At 45.9% G+C, this 23,378-nt stretch overlaps 1 pseudogene; it reads right to left on the bottom strand.

Annotated features, from left to right (window-relative positions):
* Positions 1-10,643: 10,643 nt before the first annotated feature.
* Positions 10,644-14,179, bottom strand: LOC139029678 (uncharacterized; annotated as a pseudogene).
* Between the last annotated feature and the right edge of the window lie 9,199 nt (positions 14,180-23,378).

The raw sequence follows: 23,378 nt of genomic DNA, 5'->3' as shown, positions 1-23,378 counted from the left end.
TTCAGTTGTGTCTAACTCTTTGAGAGAGCATGGACTGTAGCCCGCCAGGGTCCTCTGCCCATGGGATTTTCCAGACAAGAGTACTGGAGTGGGTTGCCATGCCCTTCTCCAGAGACTCCTCCCCACCCAGGGATCAAACTCACACCTCTTATATCTCCTGCATTGGCACCCAGATTCTTTACTGCTGTGCCAACTGGGAAACCCATAACCCCCATGAAAGCTTGCCTGAATTTGCCTACAATGAACATCCACCATCTGTAGCCCTCATGTTGCATGGAACATTTGCTAACTCTGTAATAATATATAATATTATTTAATATTAATAACATTATTATTATTATATTATTATTATTATTATTATTATTATTGTTTCCCCAGAGCACTTTAATGATCAGCCAAAGACTGGATCTCAGGACTGTCCATTGGAACAAAGACAACCATTGTGTATGTGCCAACCATTATATATGTGCTGTGCTTAGTTGCTTCAGTCCTGTCCGACGCTTTTTGACCCGATGAACGGCAGCCCTCCAGGCTTCTCTGTCCATGGGGATTCTCCAGGCAAGAATACTAGAGTGGGTTGCCATGTTCTCCTCCAGGGGTTCTTCCCAACCTGGGGGTTGAACCCAGGTCTCCCACATTTCTGGTGGATTCTTTACCATCTGAGCTATCAGGGAAACCCCAAATTCAATAATTTAATTCTATGCACTGCTCTCCTTGCCACCACCCAAAATTCCATCCCATTTCTAAAAGTCATGTGTGGACAGCTGAACATCCTTTGGGACTCAGCACTACTTAAAAGCAGGAAGAGGGCTCTTTACTAAGCCAGTTCACCACATTTAGAGCCCAGCGCCCTTTCTCTCATATGCCTGTTATTTGGAGAAATGGTTCAAGCTCAGGGAGCCGGTCAGCTGGTTCCCTACCTCTCTGCAACCTCCTGTTGCACGCTCATCTGCAGACCTGGTGTGAAGCGTCTCAGGGGGGTCACGTGGCTGGGAGAAGAAGGAAGACACAGCTACCCCAAAGAGACACCCCGTCCCCGTCTATAGGACAAGGAGGCATTTTGTGACCAGTGGAAGACACAAGTGTCTCCCATCACCTTCTTTGTATACGTGATGGTGGAAACGGGAGAAAACGCACAGACCAGAAGATATCCAGACACTGGGCTGTTCTCCCTGACGACATTTGTGCCGCATTCCTTCTCGCCCCTGGAGTGCATTGCGACACTCAGGCTGGTGGTTCTGGGAGCCAAGCAGCTGATGGGGGAGCCCCAGGAGGCAGCAGAGACAAATTAATCTTCAGATCCACCAGTTCCCCTGAAACACACCACTTGCTAAACTGAATTTCAAGCCAAGAGCGGCAATTTTCCACAGCCCAAGTCTGGAAAAGTCTGTGAAACCACACTGGGTCTGAAAACCAAAGTTGGTTTTTTGCTGTTTTTCGTGGAGCACCAGAGGAACAACTCCAGAATTCCAGATGTGCAGCAGCTGGATGGAAGTGTGTGTCCAGGCATCTGCACAGCAGCTTCAGAAAGGCGACCACAGACAGGTGCTAGAAACCACTGCTGACAACCTTCTTTCTCTTTTCTTATCTGAACCTCTGGACTTACTTGTCTGAAAAGAAAGAGGAAAACAAATAAAAAGCTGGCACTCATTGTTTTGTTTTCTCAATTTTCTTGTCAACTGACTCATGATAAAAGAATGTCCTTTTCAATCAATTTCAATTCCGCAGAACAGAAAAATAGAGAATTTATACGCAACTATTGGAAACAAAGGAACCATCTGTTTTTTTAAGTATAATTTTTCTCTGAAATAGTTCTCTCCAAATACTTGGGTCATTTATTTTCCCTCACCGCACCACTCTGCAGTGAACCAGAGAACCCAGAGTCCAACCCAGGTAAGTTTCTTTGAAAAGAACCCCTCCTCCCCAGAGTGGGTGGGTTCCGGAACAGAAGGCTAGTGGAGTAACCGGGACCGCTGTCTCTTACGTGGGGAGGGCTTCGTTATCATGGGAAGCAGCCTGGGCGGCTGGTGGAGGTCATCCAACCCTGGTTATTCCAGTTCATTTGTCATTTTCTAGTGACGGTTTTCACTTTTCGGCCAGGAATCTCCAGGGGTGTTTGACAACATTGTGACTAAAACTCAGTCATGTGCTGGTAGCTGCCACAGGCTAAAAATTTCAGTTATCTGAAAGCCAGAGGTGGCTCTGTCAATGGAGATGAGTCTTACGTAAGCCAGGGGATGGCAACAAGTTGTCTCTGAAATCTTCCAGCCTCTGGGGTCCGTCCTTCCAACTTTTCAGTGTATGATGCTCTCAGTCCCACCACACATTCAGGAACCATTTTGCATCCATGCCAAGGTTGCTGTAGGTCCCTGGTGGAGCCTTGCAGTCTGCTCACCAGCTCCTGCCTCAGAGACCTCCCCGGAGCAGACCTGCCCAACTCAGCAGCCGCCCTCCTGGACCGTCTCTCGTCTCGGCCTCTCTCCCTCACCCACCCAAAAAGCTGACTGCAGCTCCCTTCCTGTGAGACACGCTATCACAAGATTGTGGCACTTGGCCGACTTTCCTGCAGGCTGAAGAGCGGCAGGGTGGAGTTCTGATAGAATATTTCACAGTCTTGACCTATGCCCAACTTTCCTTTTCAGGCTCTTGGTCTCCTGCTCCGCTGCTGGATCCTCGCTTGTTCCCCAGAACTGGTCTTATCGCTCCCAGCTTCTCTCCCACGACTCTTGTTCCCAGCCCGCCTTCTTCCTCCTTAGGCTGCCCTGAAATCTTCTGTTGCACCCACTTCATTTTGCCTCAGTGCTTTCTAAGCTCCCCCTTTCCAGGAAGACTATGCCTGGGGTGGGGGCCGGGTGCCCACCTCCCATGACCAAAAGGCCTATCAAAACCATGAGGGTTTTTCTCTTTTTAATCATTTGAAGTCCAGTATGAAATCTGTATGTTTCAAAGCCTCAAATATGGGAATAAATAACTGATATGCCTAGAGCCTTCTATGAATATATTAGATGACCTTTGCTTTTTTAAACAGCATCCGATGAAGAGAAAAGTCAGTTATCTGGACAGTACAGTGGACTGTGGGGGCTCTCCTATAAAGGTCTGACCAGTAAATTTGGATATTAGCCAAATTAGAAGCAGGTTGAGATGGCCTCAGTGAGAATCAAGCCCTTGCCTGGCTCCCGTGGAATTAGCTGCATGGGAAACCACTGGTCTTTATTCTACATTTAAAACTTCTATATACCTTACTTGTATTTCTTCTAAAACTGTCTGCTAGGCTTTCATTTCTATTTTTAAAAGGCATGAAAATAAAATCACTGGTTAGTGATAAAGAAGCCACCCAAATCTTCAGTTCTCAAAGGAAAAAATAAGGCAGATCAGAGAAATATACATCAAAGTGTACACAGCTTTTGTCTCTAAACAGAACAGTTGAATTATGAGTTATTTTATTGTCTTATTGGATTTTTTGCAAATTTCCTATGATAAACATGAATTATTTTATAATAGAAAGATGAAAGCTACAAAATTATTATAAGAAAGATTTGCTCCTTTATAAAAAAACAACTGTACGTGTATCCAATAAACCATTTTTACACAGTTCATCATGGCTAACCACCACACTAACTGGGTTTTTCTCTTTTTAATCATTTATAGTCCCAATATGAAATTTATCTGTTTCAAAGTCTCAAATATGGGAATAAATAACTGATATGCTTAGAGCCTTCTATGAATATATTAGATGACCTTTGCTTTTGTAAACAGCATCCAATGAAGGGAAAAGTCAGTTATCTGACATTGAGAGCTGTGGTCCCTCAACCACCCAGGCAGAACCTTCTCTTTTTAACACTTCATTTTTAGCTGGTTGAAAGTCATAATTTTTGCCATTACTGTTAACACTACTACACCATCACCATCACCATTATTACCATCATCATCATCATCATTATCCTTTCTTTAACTGAGCACCTACTGTGTGCCAGGCTAGATACCTGATATGTTACATACATAATCTCATATGAATATGTATTCTCATTGAGACTTTATAAAGCAAGAATCCTGCCCCCTCCTCATAGCTGAGGAAACAGGCTCAGAGTAGTTAAGTTGCTTACCTGATCATTCATGACCCACCCAGCATGAACTATAGTGATTTTTTAAAATTACATAAATATTTTACTTGAATAATAAAATAGATATTACAAAGATTTCTCTTTTTATTTTTTAAATAATGAAATATGATAACACATTTACAGGTGACTTGGAAAATACAAAACAAATTTACTTGTAGTTCTACTATATATTATAATTATTTTTTAAAATTCATTCCTAGTTGAAGAATAATTGCTTTATGATATTGTGTTTATTTCTGCCACACATCATCATGAACAATTACCTTTTTAAGTAGATACTTTAAGATTTTTAGTTGGAGTTTTAATAACAAACTCTCAAAAATTAATAGAATGGATAGACAGAAAAGTCAAAGGATGTAGTAGACCTGAAAAGCACTATGAACCAATTCAGCATAATTAAAATTTATACATTTTTCACACAACAGCAGGATACAAATCCTATTCAAATTCCCATAGATTAGAGGAAAGGAAGACAATGTTTAATTCTGCCAACCTCACTCAACAATATAACATAGCAACTAGCTATATTACAGCAATTCATTTGTTCATCCATCCACTAGGATAGTCAACAGATGCATGGTATCCCATCTGTGGAAGGCACAGCCCTAGGAATTAGGAAATCTGAACAAGCATAAAAGGCAAGTTCCCTGGACAAATTTAGGAGAGGAAATAAGCCAAGCATAGGTATAACCCAAGTGCAAAGGTGGCAGACGTGCTAGCAAGGACAAATGCAAAATGGTACAAGAATCCAAAGAAGTTACCAGGTGGGAGTGAGTCTGTTTAAGGGAGATGGGCTTCCCTTGTGGCTCAGCTGGTAAAGAATCCAACTGCAATGTGGGAGACCTGGGTTTGATCCCTGGGTTGGGAAAAGAAGGCTAAGGCTACCCACTCCAGTATGCTGGCCTGGAGAATTCCATGGGCTGTATAGTCCATGGGGTCACAAAGAGTTGGACATGACTGAGTGACTTTCACTTTCACTTTCATGGAAGATACTGTGTTTACTCATTGAACTGAATAGCAACTCAGTGTATTTCAGATGGAGGGAATGACAGGGGCTAGAGAATTCACATAGCATACAAAGGGAACTGCAAGTAATCCAATGTAGCTGGAAGAAGGGGTAGCCATGTGTGGGTGAGCAGGGAATGGCAGACTGTATAGGGGACCCTAAATGATTCACCTGAGGCTTTAAAGCACCTTATTTCAGAGGTGCTTGGGCAAGGCTGCGCAGGTGGACATGACCACAGCTGTGCTTTAGGGAGAGTAACCTACCAAGGGTAGGGTGGTGGGGACTGGATAAAATGTAAAGTGGGGTGGATCAAGAGAGTCCACCTCCTCAACATTGTAAATCAACTGTACTCCAATAAAAATCTTAAAAAGTTAATTAAACACACACACATGCAAAATAAAACATGAAACAACAACAAAAAAGAGGGTTAGCCCCGGAGACTAGGTGAATGGAGAGACAGAGGAGAGAGACCAGACCTACATTCCAAGCCTGGGTGACCAAAGCCCTCACCATGGCCTGGGCAGCCTGTCACTCTAGACTCTCCTCTCCTTCTGATTTCATTTCCTTCTTACCTCCTGCCTTGTTCACTCTGATCTAGCCTTTGTGGTTTTTCTAAACATCAAATACTGGACACACTCAGTCATGAGGACTTCTCTCTTGGTTTGGAAACTCCTCCCTGGATATGTGCATGGTTCACGCTCTCTCCTCCTCTGAGGCTTTGTCCCAATGTCACCTCCTTGCTGGGCCCCCCATTCCCCTTATTTTACTATGTTCTTCTCCATACCAAATATTACTTTCTGACACAGTATGTATTTTACTTATTGATTATGTTCGATTGTTTATCTTCATCTGGCTTGTCCACTGCTGTATCCCTGCAGCTGGCACAGAGTAAATGTTCATTAAATATTTGTTCATTAGTGATGCTGACATGGACAAAAACTGGGATGTCAGGAAAGAAAGCTAGCTTGGGTAAGAGGAGAGATTAGGGCTGGTCTTGAACATTTGGTCTTAGGTGCTGAGGGATGCTAGGTGGAGAAGTCTTTCTGGCAGCTGGGAATATGTGTCTTGAATGGAGGAGCCAGGTCTTGCCTGGGAGCCTGGGCGCAGAAGCTGTTCAAATAGAGAAGACAACAAATGAGTTTACTGGAGGGCTCTTTTGATTTTTTACTTTTTTAAGATGATTACTAGATACTTTCAAATTACACATGTGACTCATTATATTTCTCTTTTTTTTCCTAAACAGTATTATTTTGAACACAAGCATTTCTTATGATTTTCTGTGTTTGTTGCTATCTCTTTTTCTTCTGCAAATTATCAGATATTCTAAAGGGATGATGAAATGTGTCAACAAAGACTCCATCTGCTGTTATATAAGCATCTCTATGCTCAGTAAAAGAGAATGATCCTAAGCTCTAGTTATAAAGAACCATGACAAAAAAAAATAATATGAAAATTTTCTAGGCAAAAAAACAGGCTGTTTAGTTGATTTTAAACAAATATTTTAGTGAGAGTGGTTTTGTTCCAGCATACTGAAAATACTAATTCCTAGATTATGAACCACCCCTCCCATTATCTAAGAAGGGCATGTTGGATATGATCTCATTCCTTCATTTGCTCATTAATTTACTCAAAAAGTACTTACATTTCTTTAATATTTAATGTAGTGCTTAATATAATGTTGTAGATAATGAATATGACTTGAGTTTATTCATGCATGTGTTGTTGCATTAATATTCATAGAACAATCACCTCATGCCAGACACTGTAACTTAGGGATATTTGGTGATCCATGAAGATAGTCTCTGCCTTCGTATTTCTATTGGACACAGCTGGCTAGTCTGCTGGGGTTAAAAATTCAACAGCATTTATAAATTTGGTTTTCTGCCTTTCTATTTTTCCTTCTCACTCTTTCCTCCCTCTTTCTCATCCTTTTTCCCTGCCTCCTGTCCTTCCTTCCTTCCTCCCTTTCTCAACAAATGCCTTTCAGCAGCTACATTATTTTCTGAATGGACACCTGATTAGTTGATCTTCCATTCTCAATAAAAATGAATGCTTTTTATGATACAAAATCATCACATTGCTTTAGCATAAAGTTGCCTGGAACTGTATCAAAGTCAGTGACATATGTAGTCCATTAATTGCACTGAGCTCTTAACCTCCCTGGGAGAAAAAGAAATGACATAAATGAGGCTTCTTTTACATCAAGCAGCAAATAAATGAAGTCATTTGAAGAGACCACCTACATGAAGACTTAGAACTGTAATTACCCACCTCTCTCTTTTGGCAAACAGAGGCTTTCTCACAATATGACTGTCTCCCCAATAATGGTCCCTCCCGGTGGGAGGTAGCAAAACTGTGGGTTGCAGGGGCCCAAGACAAAGATGTTACTGATTTGGATACTTGAACTAGTGCTCAAGGAGGAAATTCCCAATGTTCATCTTGGCCGAGATCAGGAATTGTTCTCGGAAGCTGTGAGGTCAGCCTTTAGTCTTTATAGATCTGCTTGTAGTACAGTGCATTTGCTTACTTCTCAGAAAAGTAAAAGGACACTTAATAAAATAAATTGCTTCTACTGCCCTCTGGGTTTCTAGGAAAAAATAAAATTCAGTATTAACAATTCTGTAGCAATGTGGACATCCTTCCTAGAAGAGATAGAACTTTGGAACTGGACAGGACCCAAGAGGCAATCATTTCAATAGATGAGGAAGTGGATTCAGAGAGATCCCCTGGTCCCACGATGGCTCAGTTTGTCCAGCAGCCGCAGAGTGAAATGGAATCTCCCTGTGTCCCCTCCACCCTGTCATCCTGCCATCTGCTACTCCCCATAGCTTGCCTCTTTCCACCAGAGTGGTTTTTTCCTTTTTTTTAAAAAAAGCTAATAAAATAGCTTTAAAATAGTTCTTTCCTCAAATATTTATTTAGGAACTTGGGGTTTAAGTAAACACCTCTGGTAACCTTTAGTAATTTTTGTTATCAAAGAGCAGTGAAAATAAAACCAAGATTAACTGATACTCTCTTAGGTTTGCATGGCTTTAATCTAAGGACAAAGCAGGAATTATAAAACTTCCCCATGTAATGATTTCCTTCTTAAAAAAGAGGAAACCAGTTTGCATCCAGAGTCCCAGCTCAGAGGTGGGACTCACCTCTATTAACGATGTCACCTTCCAGGTGGGCCAGAGTAGAGGGCAGGGTTCTCATTGGCTGTGTACAGATATGTACACAGAAAGATATTTAATGCTGGGAAATAGACACTCATGAAATCACTGGGAAAGCTCTGGCTGGGTCTCCAGGAAAGATGGTTTTTGCCCACCAGGGATCAAGGTGGAGAGAGAGGAGCACCACCTCCACCCTGCCATCCCACTCAAAAATACACCCAGAGGTGGCAGTCAGGCTTCAGAAGCTTCTGGACATCCACAAAGCTGGAGACTCTACCTAGGACTTGGCCAGGAGCCACAGTTGAAGCAGCAAGAGAATGGTACCCATCCCACTGCTGCCTTCTGAATGTCTTGCTGGGACATCTGATGAGTGGCACCTAATTTGCATGCAGAACTCTAGCTGAGAGGGGCTGGGGATGTAGGTTTCCACTTTGCAGGCTTTGCAGCACAGGGAGGCATCCTGAAGGGACCCTGACCCTTCATGGTTCGCCATGACCCCACAAATGGGGGGCACCAAAGCATCTTTAGGAAAAAGTCAGCACTTTGGTTTGGCCAGCAATGGGGAAGAGAAGCTTTCTCTGTTTCCTGGTTAGGAGCTCCTGGGAGCCATCTTGACATCATGGAAGGTCTGAGAATGAAGCCGCTGTTGAGGTAGAGAACAGCCAGTTTCAGAGATGGAGAAAGATCAGATGCCAGTTAAAGGCCCAGAGAGGAGAGGCGATTCATTCAAGGTCACCACCTTGAATGAAGGGTGGCATTGGATCTAGACCACCCACCACCTGCCTCCCAGTGCAGATTTTGCCCCATCATGTGATCCTGCCATCCCTCGCCCCTCCCCGCAGTCCTCCCCCCCCACTCTCCAGCTGGCAGGGTCCCACAGGCCCTGGTTAAAGACTCTGACTGGCCTGACCCCTTGGGGCATGCAGAGTTCCCAGGCCTGGGCAGGCAAGCATTTCCCCACACACCTGCTGAAGCCTGGTTGTGAATGAGTAACTCCTGACCGGTGCCTGGCTAGTGAGGAGCTCAGAGCTGGCTTGAAAACACCCTAGGGGTGCTCTCTGAGTGGCACTGAAATGTGGCCACACCGGTTCGGTCTATTTTCAGCTTCGGAAACAAGGGCGGTGAGGTGGGAGGTTAGGTGCGGTGAGCAGCAGGCTCAAAGGGCAGATGAGTTTCAGGCCAGCTTTCTCCATGCCTCCAAGGTCACCTTGGGCCCTTCCCCTGTCACCTGTGATCTTGTTTTTCTCTCCCCACTTCTCCCTGGAGGGATGGGAAGGAAGGACCCTTCTGAACTCAGAGCAAATGAGCTGAGAAGAGGTGGTGGGGTGGGGACAGGCACACCTCAGACCCTGAGATGGGTGAAGAAAGTATTGTCGGCCAGATCCGGAGTGATTACCCTACAGTTATGGATGTCCATTGCTTTAAAAAAAAAACAAAACCCTCCCAACAACGGTTTGAGGTACATACAACTGTTGTCTCCATTTGTAGAAGGAAGAAACGAGGCTCAGAGAAAGTGAGGAGCTTGCTCAAGGCCCAGTGACCCAGCAGAACTGGAATTTGAACCAGACAGGTTTGAGTTCCTGATTACTATACCCTACGGTCTCAAACCCCAATAATAACCTGAGCTATCCTTTCCTACACATGGGCTACTTTCTATTCCTCCAGAACAGCTCTGAATGTGTCATTTTATAAGCCCCATTCTTATGGTGGGGAAACTGAAGCTCAAAAAACTTAAGGAATTTGCTCAAGGACAACCAAGGACATAGAGTTGAACATGGTGGTGCCAGGCTGAACCTAGTCTTCTCCCTCTGTGGCCCGATTCTGACCTTTATACTGTGCCAGGCTTCTGTTCTCCGAAACGATTGCACAGACCCTCATAGGACACCTACTCTGATCCCTCCTCATTTTACGCTGCGGGAACTAAGATGTTCAATGTTTGTGTGACTTGCCCCAGGTCCACTGGTGGCTCAGATGGTGATGAATTTGCCTGCAATTCGGAAAACCAGTGTTCAACCCCCGGGTCAGGAAGATCTCCTGGAGAAGGTGTTATAGCCACGCTTTCCGGGAAACAAACTCACTCAGAAGGACAATGCAGATAGTGGAGTGCAGTTTATTACACCGGCGGGCCCAAGGCAGAGTCTCCTCTTAGCCAAGGGCCCCGACCAGCATTTGTGAAAATCTTTTATACCCCATGTGTACGTGTCCAAACCCACCATCCCAATCCCTTGATGCTTACAAAGGACGGGTAAATACAATCACAATAACCCCATCATACACATGTTATGTGTTCAAACAGTTAATAATCAATAAGCCCGCGGTTATATTCCAACCAGTTAATAACCGATAAGCCTGTGCTTACATTCTGATAGATACTGTCCAGAGGCAGGGGTGATTAGTGTCTGTTTTCTCTTAGGTGATGAGTAACCTGGATATGATCTTCAAGGTTCCCCTGTCCGGAGGGGGTCTTATCCTTCCATTGTCGTTCCCACAGGCACTAAGCAGAGAGTTCAGAGTCCACTGGAGAGGTGGCCGAGCACGATCAGCACAGACAGGCCTGAGATGGAGTCCAGGCCCTATGAATTCCTTCTTCATTCCCCCCTCTTGATGCTCTTAACTCATATTATGAGCATCATTCATAGGGATATATTGCACCCTGGCTCTCCAACTGCCAATTAGGGAGAATGACATCAACCTTCAGGTTACAAAGTTCATAATACATTGTAAAATTCAGGGTCCACAAAGCAGAACTATCAAGGCAACTATAACAGTGGTAAATATAGTTTTCCACCAATCGCTCTTCACCCAAGATAGGACCAAAGTCCAGAAAGGAATGTTCTCATTTGACATTGCTTTTACCTGGTTTTTCATGTCATCTAAAGTAGTCGATACATTGTCAGATAAGTCAGGAATGTATACACAACATTCAACCTTAATTATAGCACAGGTCCCTCCTTGAGCAGCTGTGAGTATGTCCAAAGCCATTTTATTATGAATTACTGCTTTTCTCATTTAGATTTGCTCTTCATTTAAGGCTTGGATGGCTTCTGTTCTATCTAGGAGGGCCTGTTTGTGAAATTAGTCAAGGCCTCTACTTTAATCATAATATATTTGTTGTCCCTACAGAGGGTACGAAAAAGGCAGCAATATACTCATACCATTGAAACACAGATCTTGTCCACCTAGCATGTAAATAAGGTAGATTTACTGGGGCTTGTTGTAGGTTAGGCTTTTGTTACACTGGCATTTATATCAAATGTAACCCCATGACCTGAGTCTATTGACTGTAGGTCTTACACCAAGAGACCAAGGAGAGGTTATGATTGACAAGAGAGAGGAAAGTCTCTTTGTCATCCCAGAAAAGAGCAGAGTGGTTTAAAATCTGCTTGGCGGAGTGGTGACACCCACTAAGGAAGTCCATCCTTCACAGGCAGAGGCATAGTCCTACATACCCAGAAGTTGTAGGTGTTGTGGAAGTCCGTGTAGGAATGTGCCCATGAGGTGAAAACGTTTTCCTGAGTTGAGACAGAAGTTAAATTCAAATTCACGTTAATGAGGCCAAGCAGCAGGAGTTGATTGTGCAGCTTCATCCTGAAGGGGCTCGTCCGGGATCTTCTTTTCCTTCTTCTTGAGGATGGTCTTAGTCTCTTGAGGATCAATGTGGTCCCTCTGTGCAGTCCACTCAGCGTTTTCTGAGTCTGCGTGGTATGCTCTCCACTCTTGTATGATGGATCAAGGGACAATACCTGCAACTTTAACAGCAGTAGGGGTAGTTAGAATAACATAAGGGCCCCTTCACCAAAGGGCTAGCAAATCATGTTTCCAATCTTTGACCCATACTTGGTCACCAAGTGTAAACTCATGAATCTGTTCCCCAAGGGGGAACAGCACCCTTTCTTGTACAAACTTAGTTACCCGATTTATTACCTTACCCAGTTCCATCTGCTGTGAAATCCTATCCCCCCTTACCTGAGGCAAATTTGTTGACACCTGTTTTATTATAGGAGGAGGCCTCCCATACACAATTTTGTATGGAGAATAGCCTTGGGACTGTGGAGTCATCCTGAGTCTGAGCAGAGCCGTCGGAAGCAAGTCCACCCAGGAGCAGTCAGTTTCTATGATCCACTTGGACAGTCTCTTTAAGTGTCCGGTTGGTTCATTCCACCATCTCAGAACTCTGGGCCTATATGCAGTGTGCAGTTTCCATTTGATGTTTAAAGTTTTTCTTAATTGTTGTACTAAATCAGCTACAAAATCCGGGCCATTGCCTGATCCAATGCTGGTAGGAAATCCAAATCTGGGAACTATTTCCCTAAGCAGGCACCGGGCTACTTCTGATGTTCTTTCAGTCCAGGTAGGAAAAGCTTTTACCCATCTCGGGAACGTACATACCATGACCAGCAGATAATGGTAGTGTCGGTGAGGTTTCATTTCAGTGAAGTCCACTCCCAGGTGTTCAAGGGGCAGTGTGCCTTTCAGCTGAATACCCAGAGGATTTTGTCTGAATCCCCGAGAGGCAGCATTAACCTGTGAGCAGGCAGCATGGCCTAGGTGGGTCGCTTGGTGTGTCTGGCTTACCAGAGTGTGTGCCAGCTCTTCCAATACCAATAATTTGCCACTTGGCAATTCCCACCATCTCTTTTCAGTCTTGATGGCCCCTTCCACTTTGGCTAACCTGACAGCCGCTGTCCTTGTTTTATCAGGCTAGTGCCATCAGTATATAGGACCCAATTAGGGTCTGGAACCTTGAACCCTTCTTTAAAACAAAACCCAGATACCTTACCTCCTCTTTGTAGATCTGTGCCTTCTTCTTCGACACCGGGTAACCTGCTTCCATCAACAGCTGGAGCAGTGCATTTGTCCCTTTCCAGCATTTTTCCTTGGTCTCAGGCAGCCAGCAGCAGGTCATCCCCGTATTGTAGGAGCCGATATCCGTACTCTTCCGGATGGAATGAGTCCAGGTCAGAAGCCAAGGCTTCCCCAAAGATGGCTGTGGAGTTAGCCTTTGTTATCTGGCGCTCCCGACTGGATCTTCCCATTCAAAGGCAATGACGGGCTGTGACGCTGGGGCAAGGTGTATGCAGAAGAAGGCATCCTTGAGATCTAGGCAAGTGTAAACTTTAGTCCTCGATGGGAGGAGGCTAAGTAAGGTATAGGGGTTTGGAACAGTGAGGTGGAAAGTCACAGTAGCCTGGTTGACTAGCCTGAGATCTTGTACAGGCCTATAGTCCTGTCCTCCTTCCTTTTTGACTGGCAGGATTGGCGTATTCCAAGCCGACTGGTACTCTACTAGAATGCCTGCTTGTCTCAATCTATTGATGTGGGGCAGTATGCTGGCTCAGGCCTCTATCCATAGCGGGTACTGGCACTTTCTAACCGGGATGGTGCCTGGTTTGAGTTCTATTATCACTGGGGCATGATGTTTAGCCAGCCTGGGGGGAGGGGGGGTTGTCTTCCACCCAGACCTCAGGGAATAATTGAGTTAACTCTCTCTCATGCTCTTCCAGCCCACCCGGTTCTTCCTTCGGAGGGTCATGCAACCTCCACTCATCTTGGGGTGGTATTGAGAGAGAGGACAAATAAGTCATCGAGTCCATCCAGAAGGTAGGCCTCTCCTCAGGGGAGAAAGTCACTTGTGTTCCTAGTTTGGAGAGCAAGTCTCTTCCCAACAGGGGTACTGGGCACTCAGGAATGTAGAGGAATTCATGAATCACTTGGTACCCCCCCATCTGACATTTTCTGGGCTGGCAAAACGATTTAATCATCTCTTCTCCCAATACCCCAGTTACATCGGTAGTCTTTTTGGACAGTGGTGCTACAGGTTTTGTTACTGCCGACATTTCTGCTCCTGTATCCACCATGAAGTCAATGTTTTGGTCCCCCAGTTTTAAGGTTACCATGGGCTCTCGGGGACCTGGTATCTCTGAGCCATGGCAGCCCTAGTTAATTTCCAAGTCAGCAAGACCCACAACTTCAGGAACTTCCTCTTCCTTCCTTGCCTTAGGACATTCATTCTTCCAGTGGCCAAAAGCTTGCACCGGGCACAATGGTTTGGCTGTAACAGGGACCGGGCCTCCCTTGGGACCAGTTGAAGAACTGTCCTGTCCCTGGGGCAGATGAGGTTTTCCGGAGGGCCCGAGATAAGACTTTCCCAGAGCAGCAGCTAGCACTGTAAGTCTCTTGTCTGTTCTCTTTCGTTCCCTCCGGCTCTCTGGCAGAGCGCAGTCTCTGCTTATTCCAACGTCTCCCTCCCCTTCTTGTCAGTACTCACCGGGAGAGGCAGGTATAGCTTGGGCGGTTCGGTTGGAGCCGGATCCTGGAAGTGTTGGCCAGAGGCTTCTGTCACTGGAATGGGAGCTTGCCAAAACGGCGGCTCTACGACCTCCGGGAGAGATGGCGAAGAGCAGCGGCTGTTGAACTTCACCTGGCCCTGGATCGGGCATTAGGCGGCCTCCGGGCCTGGTGGAGCCCTGGGAGGCAGGCACGTCATTATCCAGCATGGGGGAGGGGTCAGGTCATCCCCATCCAAATCCTGTAGAGTTTCCTTTTTTATCGTAAGTCAATTTTTGTGCCATTAATATTTTCCCCTTTCCCTTCTGGATACAGAGCCTTGTCCAAGTAGGAGGGTCTTGAGCTAACCCTAGCCATGAGTCAATAGATGGATACTGATCCAGGTGTCCTGGCTCTCCTGTGACTACTGTGTAAATTGCTTCCACTATTTTTGAGTTCATGGTGTTCTCTGGTGGCCATCCTACTCCCATAGGGGGCCGTTCGACCACAGAGTATGTGGAGGTGGTTAAGCTTCATCTTCACCCCATAGTCTCCTCCTAATCCCTTCTTTAAATTTTTTATCATGCACTCCAATACAGTTGCCTTAGATTCACTTCCCCCCATCTTGCTTACCTTCTCCGACCTTCTTCTACTTTTCCTTTTCATTCTGTCTATGAAGTTCTCAGTACCCTATGTACTTCTGATATTTCCAGTCAGTGACACTTAAATTGCCATTCTGCTTCCTTCCTAATTGGGGTGAGAAGAGCCTTACTCGCCAGATCCCAGAGGGAGAAGGGGGATCAGCATGTCTTCACCTGCTGGTCAGCACAGCTGAACCAGAACATCACATGGTCCAAGACTGTTTCTCCCTCAAAGTCCGTCTGCCTTGGTGGGCTTGATCAGGTGTGGATGAAAACAGATGGGTTAAATATCCCATGTCCCAGGCCATCTCCGGAAAAGCCAATTCATACTCACTTCTGTATCCCCCTCCTTCTAGCCTAACAGTTCCGAGAGGGTAAAGAATTTCACAGCAGACGGGACACCTCCTGGGGGAGGGCAGAATATGAGCATACAAGGACCAATTTCCTATCCTAAAAATCCCCTGGCGATCGCTTGGTAATAACTTTCCCCGAGACAGCGTGGGCACACCTCCTAAGTGACTTTCACAAATTTCCTTCCTAAACCCTAGCACGCTCGTAGACCTGTGTACCAAGCAATCGCTGCCTCCCTATTCCAGGCTCCTGTGGGTCCCCGCTCCTTCTAGTCCCTCCCAGGAGGGTGATCAGGCCCCCTCTTCCACCCTGCTGGGTGGGTTCCTCCTCACCTGAGCGCTCAGTTCCCCTGCTGCCATCACTACCTGCTAACGTGAAAGATCTGGGCGTTGAGAAGCAGAATCCTTGCAGAAGGGCGAGGCGCCTTCCCCCCTCTAGGAGATTCAAGCTACAAAGCCTCGGGGTGGCCTCAATGAGACCTGTCTCCTCAAAGTGAGGAGTTTCCCGGCCAATGCACCAAATGTTATAGCCACGCTTTCCGGGAAACAAACTCACTCAGAAGGACAATGCAGATAGTGGAGTGCAGTTTATTACACCGGCGGGCCCAAGGCAGAGTCTCCTCTTAGCCAAGGGCCCCGACCAGCATTTGTGAAAATCTTTTATACCCCATGTGTACGTGTCCAAACCCACCATCCCAATCCCTTGATGCTTACAAAGGACGGGTAAATACAATCACAATAACCCCATCATTCATGTGTTTTGTGTTCAAACAGTTAATCCAACCAGTTAATAACCAATAAGCCTGTGCTTACATTCTGATAGATACTGTCCGGAGGCAGGGGTGATTAGTGTCTGTTTTCTCTTAGGTGATGAGTAACCTGGATATGATCTTCAAGGTTCCCCTGTCGGGAGGGGGTCTTATCCTTCCATTGTCGTTCCCACAGGCACTAAGCAGAGAGTTCAGAGTCCACTGGAGAGGTGGTCGAGCACGATCAGCATGCAGAGGCCTGAGATGGAGTCCAGGCCCTATGAATTCCTTCTTCAAAGGGAATAGCTACCTACTCCAGTATTCCTGCCTGAAGAATCCCTTGGACAGAGTAGTCTGGTGGGCTACAGTCCATAGGGTCGCAAAGAGTCAGACACGACTGAGGGACTAATACACACACAAGGCCCAGGTCCACACAGTGGTATGTACACAAACTCTATTTCTGATTCGTGTTGTAATTTCAGGGATATTTTATCTCCATTTCTAGCTACTCTTCATTGGACAGTGGCTTCTACCACTTTGGCTTGGGTTTTTCCTTACCTCCTATTAAGTAGTTAATGATCTGTAATTGCCCGAAGAGGAGATTGGGTTAGGGATTCTGTAATTGCAATAGAATCTCTATGAGAAGACTCTTCAAAACAGGAACCCTCCTATACGGCAGCGTTGACACCCATAATATCTTGCCACAGAGGTCCTGAGCAAAAATACACTAAAACTCAAACAGCAAAATTCCTCTAGGTACCTCTTTGTGTTTTCCTTACAAAAACACTTGTTGGAAAGCAGGAGGGGAGCTGTAGGGGGTGACCGGGGTAGGGGTGGGGGGAGAGAAAAAGCCTAGAATCTGGGAGCCAACAGGCATTGGATGGATTTTGGCTCTCCTTGAAGTTTTAGATGATCCTTCTTTTAAATTTTATTTTTCATTGCGCTGAAGTAGATGATACAGTTCTAAATAATATGACAAGTATGGCAGGAAGCCACATTTTAATTCCTTGACTTAATCCTCCTTTTCTGAAATCAACAATATTTACTGAACATCTCCCCTGCTCTGGGCGCTGCAGAAGCCACGTGCTGAGGATCCAGAAATAAATCAAACCAGGTCCCTGCCCTTCTGGAGCCCACAGTCCAATGAGAGAGACAAATGCAGGGGGCACAGCTCCAAGGCCCCGTGTGCAGTGCTGTGACATGGATGGGGTCAGTGTCAAGGCCACAGGCATGGCGAGCAGCGTTCCCTTGGGTGGGGAAGGGTGGGATGCTTGGGGCTTTGTGGAGCCTGGGAGGCTGTGTTGGTGGGAGGTGGGGGGCATTTCAGGCAGAGGGAATGGCTGGAATAAAGGCTTTTGGCTGGAATGAGTGACCCCGGGGCCTGAAGAAGCAGTGGCTGGGGGAAGAGCTGCTGGGGAAGGAGCAAGGAAGAGCTTGGCAGGTTTGGTTCTGAAGAGCCCCGGGTGTTATGGAAAGGAATTTAAATTGTCTCCTGGAGGCAACGAAGAGCTATTGAAGAGGTTGAGCAGGAATGTGACATGACAGGGTTTCTATTTTAGAAAGTCACTCTGACTGCCATCGGAGGGTAGACTGCATGAAGAGAGAGTCCAGCCACGGGGAAGCCAAGTAGGGGAGGATGTCAGTGCTCAAAAGAGCACTGAGATGGCCCCAACTGCCTGCGCTAAGGGCCAGAAGTTGGAGATGGAGAAGAGAGGATGCACGAATTGAGACGTTTAAGGAGAAGAAAAGAAAGGCCTCAAGAATGAATGCCCAAATTTTAACTTGGTGTTTGCATGGCTGACATTCTAAAAAGGAAAGGGGGTTGTGTCTTTTTTTTTATGGCATACAGGAACCTAGGAAAATAGAGAAAAGGAAAAAAATACCCGGGAATCCCCTCATCATAGCATAACTTGTGTACATATTTTATTTCCAATCTCAGCCCCTAGATTGTAACTTAGATTTTCAGATGACACTGTCTCTTGAGTGCTAGGTGGTAGTGGGAAGCACTGAATGCTTCCTGAAACCTGTGAAAGACTCACTTTTAAGACTCATTGCTGAAGGCTCCATCCTCATTGCATATTTTAAGGGAGGCCAAATTTCTTGCATATCTAAGAGCCAATCACTTTGAACCAGAACTTGACCGTGAGCATTTTCCTATTTCATTTGTTCCACAGCACAGTGGATCCAATTATTTATTCTCGTCTACCTCCCCACTGGCCATAAAAATGATCGAGATGCTGGAACATCTCATGCCTTTGTGTCCTGGAAAACTCAACCCAAGATGCCAAGAGATGACAGCATTCAAATGAATCCTTGCTGTGGCCAGTGAGGCCCACTCATCAGAGAAGGTGGTGGGGAGATTGTAGATTTTTCACTTCGCACTTTGGTGTTTTCACTGCCAGGAGAGTCTCTGAGCACAGTTCAGCTTTCAATTTTGCTCCACAGGGAGTATCCAGCCTGGTAAATAAGAAGAAATTGATGAGAAGCCCACAGAAATGTCCCGACTTTAGCAGGCTCTCACAGATCAGAACCATTGACTATGAGGGAGCTCCGTGTTTTGCAGAGGCATGAAGAGAAAGCTGTGGCCTTCCTTGGGGGAGGTGTTAGGCAGAATGTCAGTAGACTTGGCTTTGAATGAAAGGCCTCAGGGACAATCAAACAGTGGCCTTATTCTGTGTTATCAGGCTGAAGGGTGATCTTGGGCAAAGTAGACATTTGATGAAGAGGGCCAAGCCTGGAAGGGGAGCCAAATTAGTTTGCTCACCCGGAGCTGAGATGTGGTTTCCATGGAGCCTTGGCAGATACAAGACCATTGGATGCTTTCCTTGGCTTCTCTCTGCCCTCTATGGCCACCAGGAGACTACAACTCTCTCCTGGGCAGCCTCTGGGAGGAAATTCAGTGACCAAGGAATCTGGGACAGGAAGGAAATTAAAAGCAGGAGACGGGGCATTCCTGGTGGCTCAGTGGTAGAGAATTGCCCTGCCAATGCAGGAGTCATGGGTTCGATCCCTGGTTCAGGAAGACCTCACATGCTTCGGGGTCACTAAGCCCGTGCACCACAACTACTGACCCTGCGCTCTAGAGCCTTGGAGCTGCGACTACTCAGCCTATGTGCTGCAACCTACTGAAGCCCGTGCTCCCGAGAGCCTGTGTTCCGCAACAAGAGGAGCCGCCACAATGAAAAGCCTGTGTGCCACAATGAAGAGTAGCCTGCGCAGCAACAAAGACCCAGCACACCCCAAATCAAATAGCTTTTAAAAAGGAGGAGATGGATAGTGAAACTTGGGAAAATGCTGATGACCAAGGCAGGAGTTGGAACCATTTCTGTCACATGCTCTTGTGCAGGAACAGCAGGAAGGCATCCAACGATACGTTCTCTGGGGCTTTGCCCAGGCTAATTGTACATGACAATGGCTCCTCTATGTTCTTTCAGGAAGGGTTGGAATGATTTTGCAGGCCCCATGTGGCCTGGTGGCCAGAGTTGGAAAAGGTCCCCTCTTGGACTTCCGGCAGCAGGCGAGGGACACCAGCCGTGATTACCCAGGAGGCTAGACCATCACTCCCCCTGGCCACTCCTGCTGTTCTTCCGGGAGAGGAGCTTTTCCGGTCACCGGCGGGGCTGCCCAGGACACAGCGGGTCATCATCCCCGACTACTGGGCTCTTTCATACAGGCTGGAATGAAGGTTGGACTTTTCATTCCACCTGGGTCACTGGGAGATTTTACAAGTTGGTGCGTCAGAATGTTTGTGTGGCTTCCTGTGGGCCTGGCCCTTCGCCCCCTGTCCACGTGGAAACGCCCAGCGTGAGGGGAGGAAGAGCGAGGCCTGGAAGCCAGCCTGAGTTTGGGCCAGGCTAGCAAGAATGGAAGCTCCACAGTCAGCCAAGTTGCAAGCTGGTTTAGAAATTTACTGGTCTCGGGGCTTCCCTGGTGGTCCAGTGGTTAAGACTCCAGGCTTCCACTGCAGGGGGTGTAGGTTCATTCCCTGGTCAGGGAACTAAGATCCTCTATGCTGCACAGTATGGCCAAAATAAATAAAAATAATTTTTTTTAAAAAGACATCTACATTTTGGGGTTGGGGGGGCGGGGAATTTACTGGTCTCTTTAAAAATAGATAAAGAAAAATCACGTGATTTTTTTTTTTGTTTGAAAGGAAACCACTGATAAAGGAGTTGTGACATAAACAAAGAAAAATGTGAGCACTCTGTTCTGAGAGCAATAAAGGCAGCAAACAGGGAAATGCCAGAAGCTGTGACCCATGGTTTGTGCGCTCTCCTTAGATCTCATTTCCATTTGCAAACAAAGGGGAGATTCTTGTTCTCAAGTCGCCTTCAAAAAAAGTGATAGAACTCAGTGAAGGAAATGAAGTGTAATTATCATTATTAATTTTTAGTTTGTTCTTTCAATCAAAATATTCTTAAGTAGGGTATTCCAGTGTAACCTAATCTCTTATGTCAACACGCAGCCTGGGGTGCCTGCAGGGCTCCTCGCTCACACGGAGGACACAGCTGTTTTGGGGGAGAACCTCTCCACGAGGAAGTCAGTTTCCAGGAGCCCCGGGGCCCCTCCACTTAGAGGGCTCCTTGGCTTCCCATGTGCTGTGTTCCTGAAGCCAGAGACAGAACCAAGTAGAACCTTCCCGACTCTTTGAAGTCAAATTTAAATGACATCATAGAGGCTTCCCTGGTGGCTCAGTGGTAAACAGTCCGCCTGCCAATACAGGAAACAAGGATTTGATTCCTGGTCTGGAAGATCCCACATACCCCGGAGCAACTAAGCCCATGCACCACAGCTATTGAGCCTGTGCTCTAGAGCCGGGGAACCGCAACCACGGAGCCCTCATGCGGCAGCTACTGAAGCCTGAGGGCCCTAGCAGGCTCCGCAACAAGAGACGCCACCTCAGCGAGAAGCCTGTGCCCTACTATGAAGAGTTAGCCCCTGCTGGCTGCAGTTAGAAAAAAATCCCTTGAGGGCCCAGCACAGCCAGAAATAAATAAATAATACAATTATTATTTTTTTAAATGACATAATCACATAAACAGGATGGGAAGGAGTAGGGGTTGAAGGTAATTAGGTCATGTATCTGGTAAGAGGCAATTCCTTTCCCCTAATTTTTGTTTCCAGAAGAAAGAGCAAGGCAGAAATGTGATTAGAAATAACAGCCTCAGTCCTACCACAGCCTCTGCCTTAGCACCCAAAGGGGACACCCAAAGCCTCCCCACTCTTGCATTCCCAGATGCTACTGCTTGTCTGTGGTCACTGGGTATGTTCTACTTGGGAGCTCTCCTCAACCCATCACCCTCCTCTTTGAGCATGAGGCAAACATGCCACTGAAAATCCTCGTTTTTAATGCATCTTCTAGGAATACCAAAGTCCACAGGATAGCTTTGGACTTGTAGTAACCCGAGTCCTGAATGGATGGGACGCTGCAGCATTAGAATCTTGCAACAGGGTTGAAGTTGGTGAATCAAGCAGATGGAACTCAGAGTTCTTCCCTTCCCATCTCAGTAAAATCACCCGCTCCCAAGATTCCAAGGAGGGGGCTTTTGACTGTAGTTAATTTGCACTGCTGCAAAATGATTCCAAGCCAATAATTATTGACTACTTCCTGAGCTAAGGGATGGAAGAGGAGATTGTGGCATGGTTTCATTCTTGATCACACACATCAGAGACCTGCTTAGATGAGCTCAGATATAAGGATTCCTATGATTCAGTTTCACAGAGATCCAAAAACAGGGATGTCTGAGCGCTGGACATCATAGAGAATGGAAATGGGAGGTGATTCTAGATTCTTGCAAGGCATGTCAATAGGGGCCTTTTTCCTTTTCATACCACTCACTGGAAATGTGTGAGGTTTTTTGTTTTGTTTTGTTCTATTTTTAGCTCTGAACTCTTGCTAGGCTATGAGGAAGTTTTTCATCTCATTCAGAGCTACGTTCTCTCAAACCAGCCTAGAGTTGAAAAAAATATAAGGAAGTGTATCTTGCATTTTTGTTCAATGAGTTAACGAACCTTCATTGTATGTCCCACTATTTCAATGACCAGCTAACTCAATGGATCTGTTTGTATCAGATCTGGTTTCAATTGTTTCTTCTGGCTCCTCTGATGACCCGGTGTTTTCTCCCATACCTCTTTGTACCTCCCATAACACTTTGTACCTGACCCATTATGGTCTTCTCAACTTCTACATCATAACCTTTTGGTTTTAGCTTTCACCACTAACCTACCAGTTCTATCCTAATTTATTGGCTCAAATTTGTGAGAAGGAGGAAGGGAGGAAGAAAGAGAAAACCAATTAGCCAGGTCATCTATTTGTACCAGGTCATTTGGGGCTTTCCTGGTGGCTCAGATGGTTAAGAATCTGCCTGCCAATGCAGGAGACATGTTCAGTCCCTGGGTTGGGAAGATCCCCTGGGAAGGAAATGGCAACCCACTCCAGTATTCTTACCTGGAGAATCCCATGGGCCGAGGAGCCTGGCAGGCTAGAGTCCATGGGGTCACAAAGAGTGGGACATGACTGAGTGACTAACACTAAGGCAGGTCATGAGCCAACCAGAAGACTAGCTGTCCTTGGTACTGATGCCCACTTAGGTTATCAGTGGAGGTGAAGGTCAGGAGTCAGTGTCAACAGGTTCAAAACATAGGTTGCTAGGAAGCAGGGTCTGTGGGCAAGGCAATTTATCAAAGAACGGAGTATGAGTTTGGCAGGCAATTTTTGATCTTGTTTTCTTGTGATGCTTGGTTATTTATTTCCTTTTTTTAAAACCACGATCTACTCATTTTCCTTGGGAAATTATCTGTAAGACTCCCCCTATACTAGGGATGCATTTTATCCAAGATTTGTGTTTGCTTCTGCCAGGTACTTAGAAAACTATATCAGTTCAGGACTTTCAATTATATTAATGGCTTTTTTTTTTTTTTACCATCCAAGTGATAGGAATTTGGGCTCCTGTGGTGGGCTGGATGAGGATCCCCAAAAGATATGCCCACTTTTTAATCTCCAGAACCTAGGAAGTTTACCTTATTTGGGAAAAGGGTATTTTGCAAATGTAATTAAGCTCAGGATCTTAAGATGAGATCATCCTGGAT

This window comes from Odocoileus virginianus, chromosome 7 (assembly GCF_023699985.2).
Source record: "Odocoileus virginianus isolate 20LAN1187 ecotype Illinois chromosome 7, Ovbor_1.2, whole genome shotgun sequence".
NCBI classification, from domain to species: Eukaryota; Metazoa; Chordata; class Mammalia; order Artiodactyla; family Cervidae; genus Odocoileus; species Odocoileus virginianus.
Note: the sequence above shows the minus strand (reverse complement) of the source record. Positions and strands in the feature narration are given on the sequence as shown.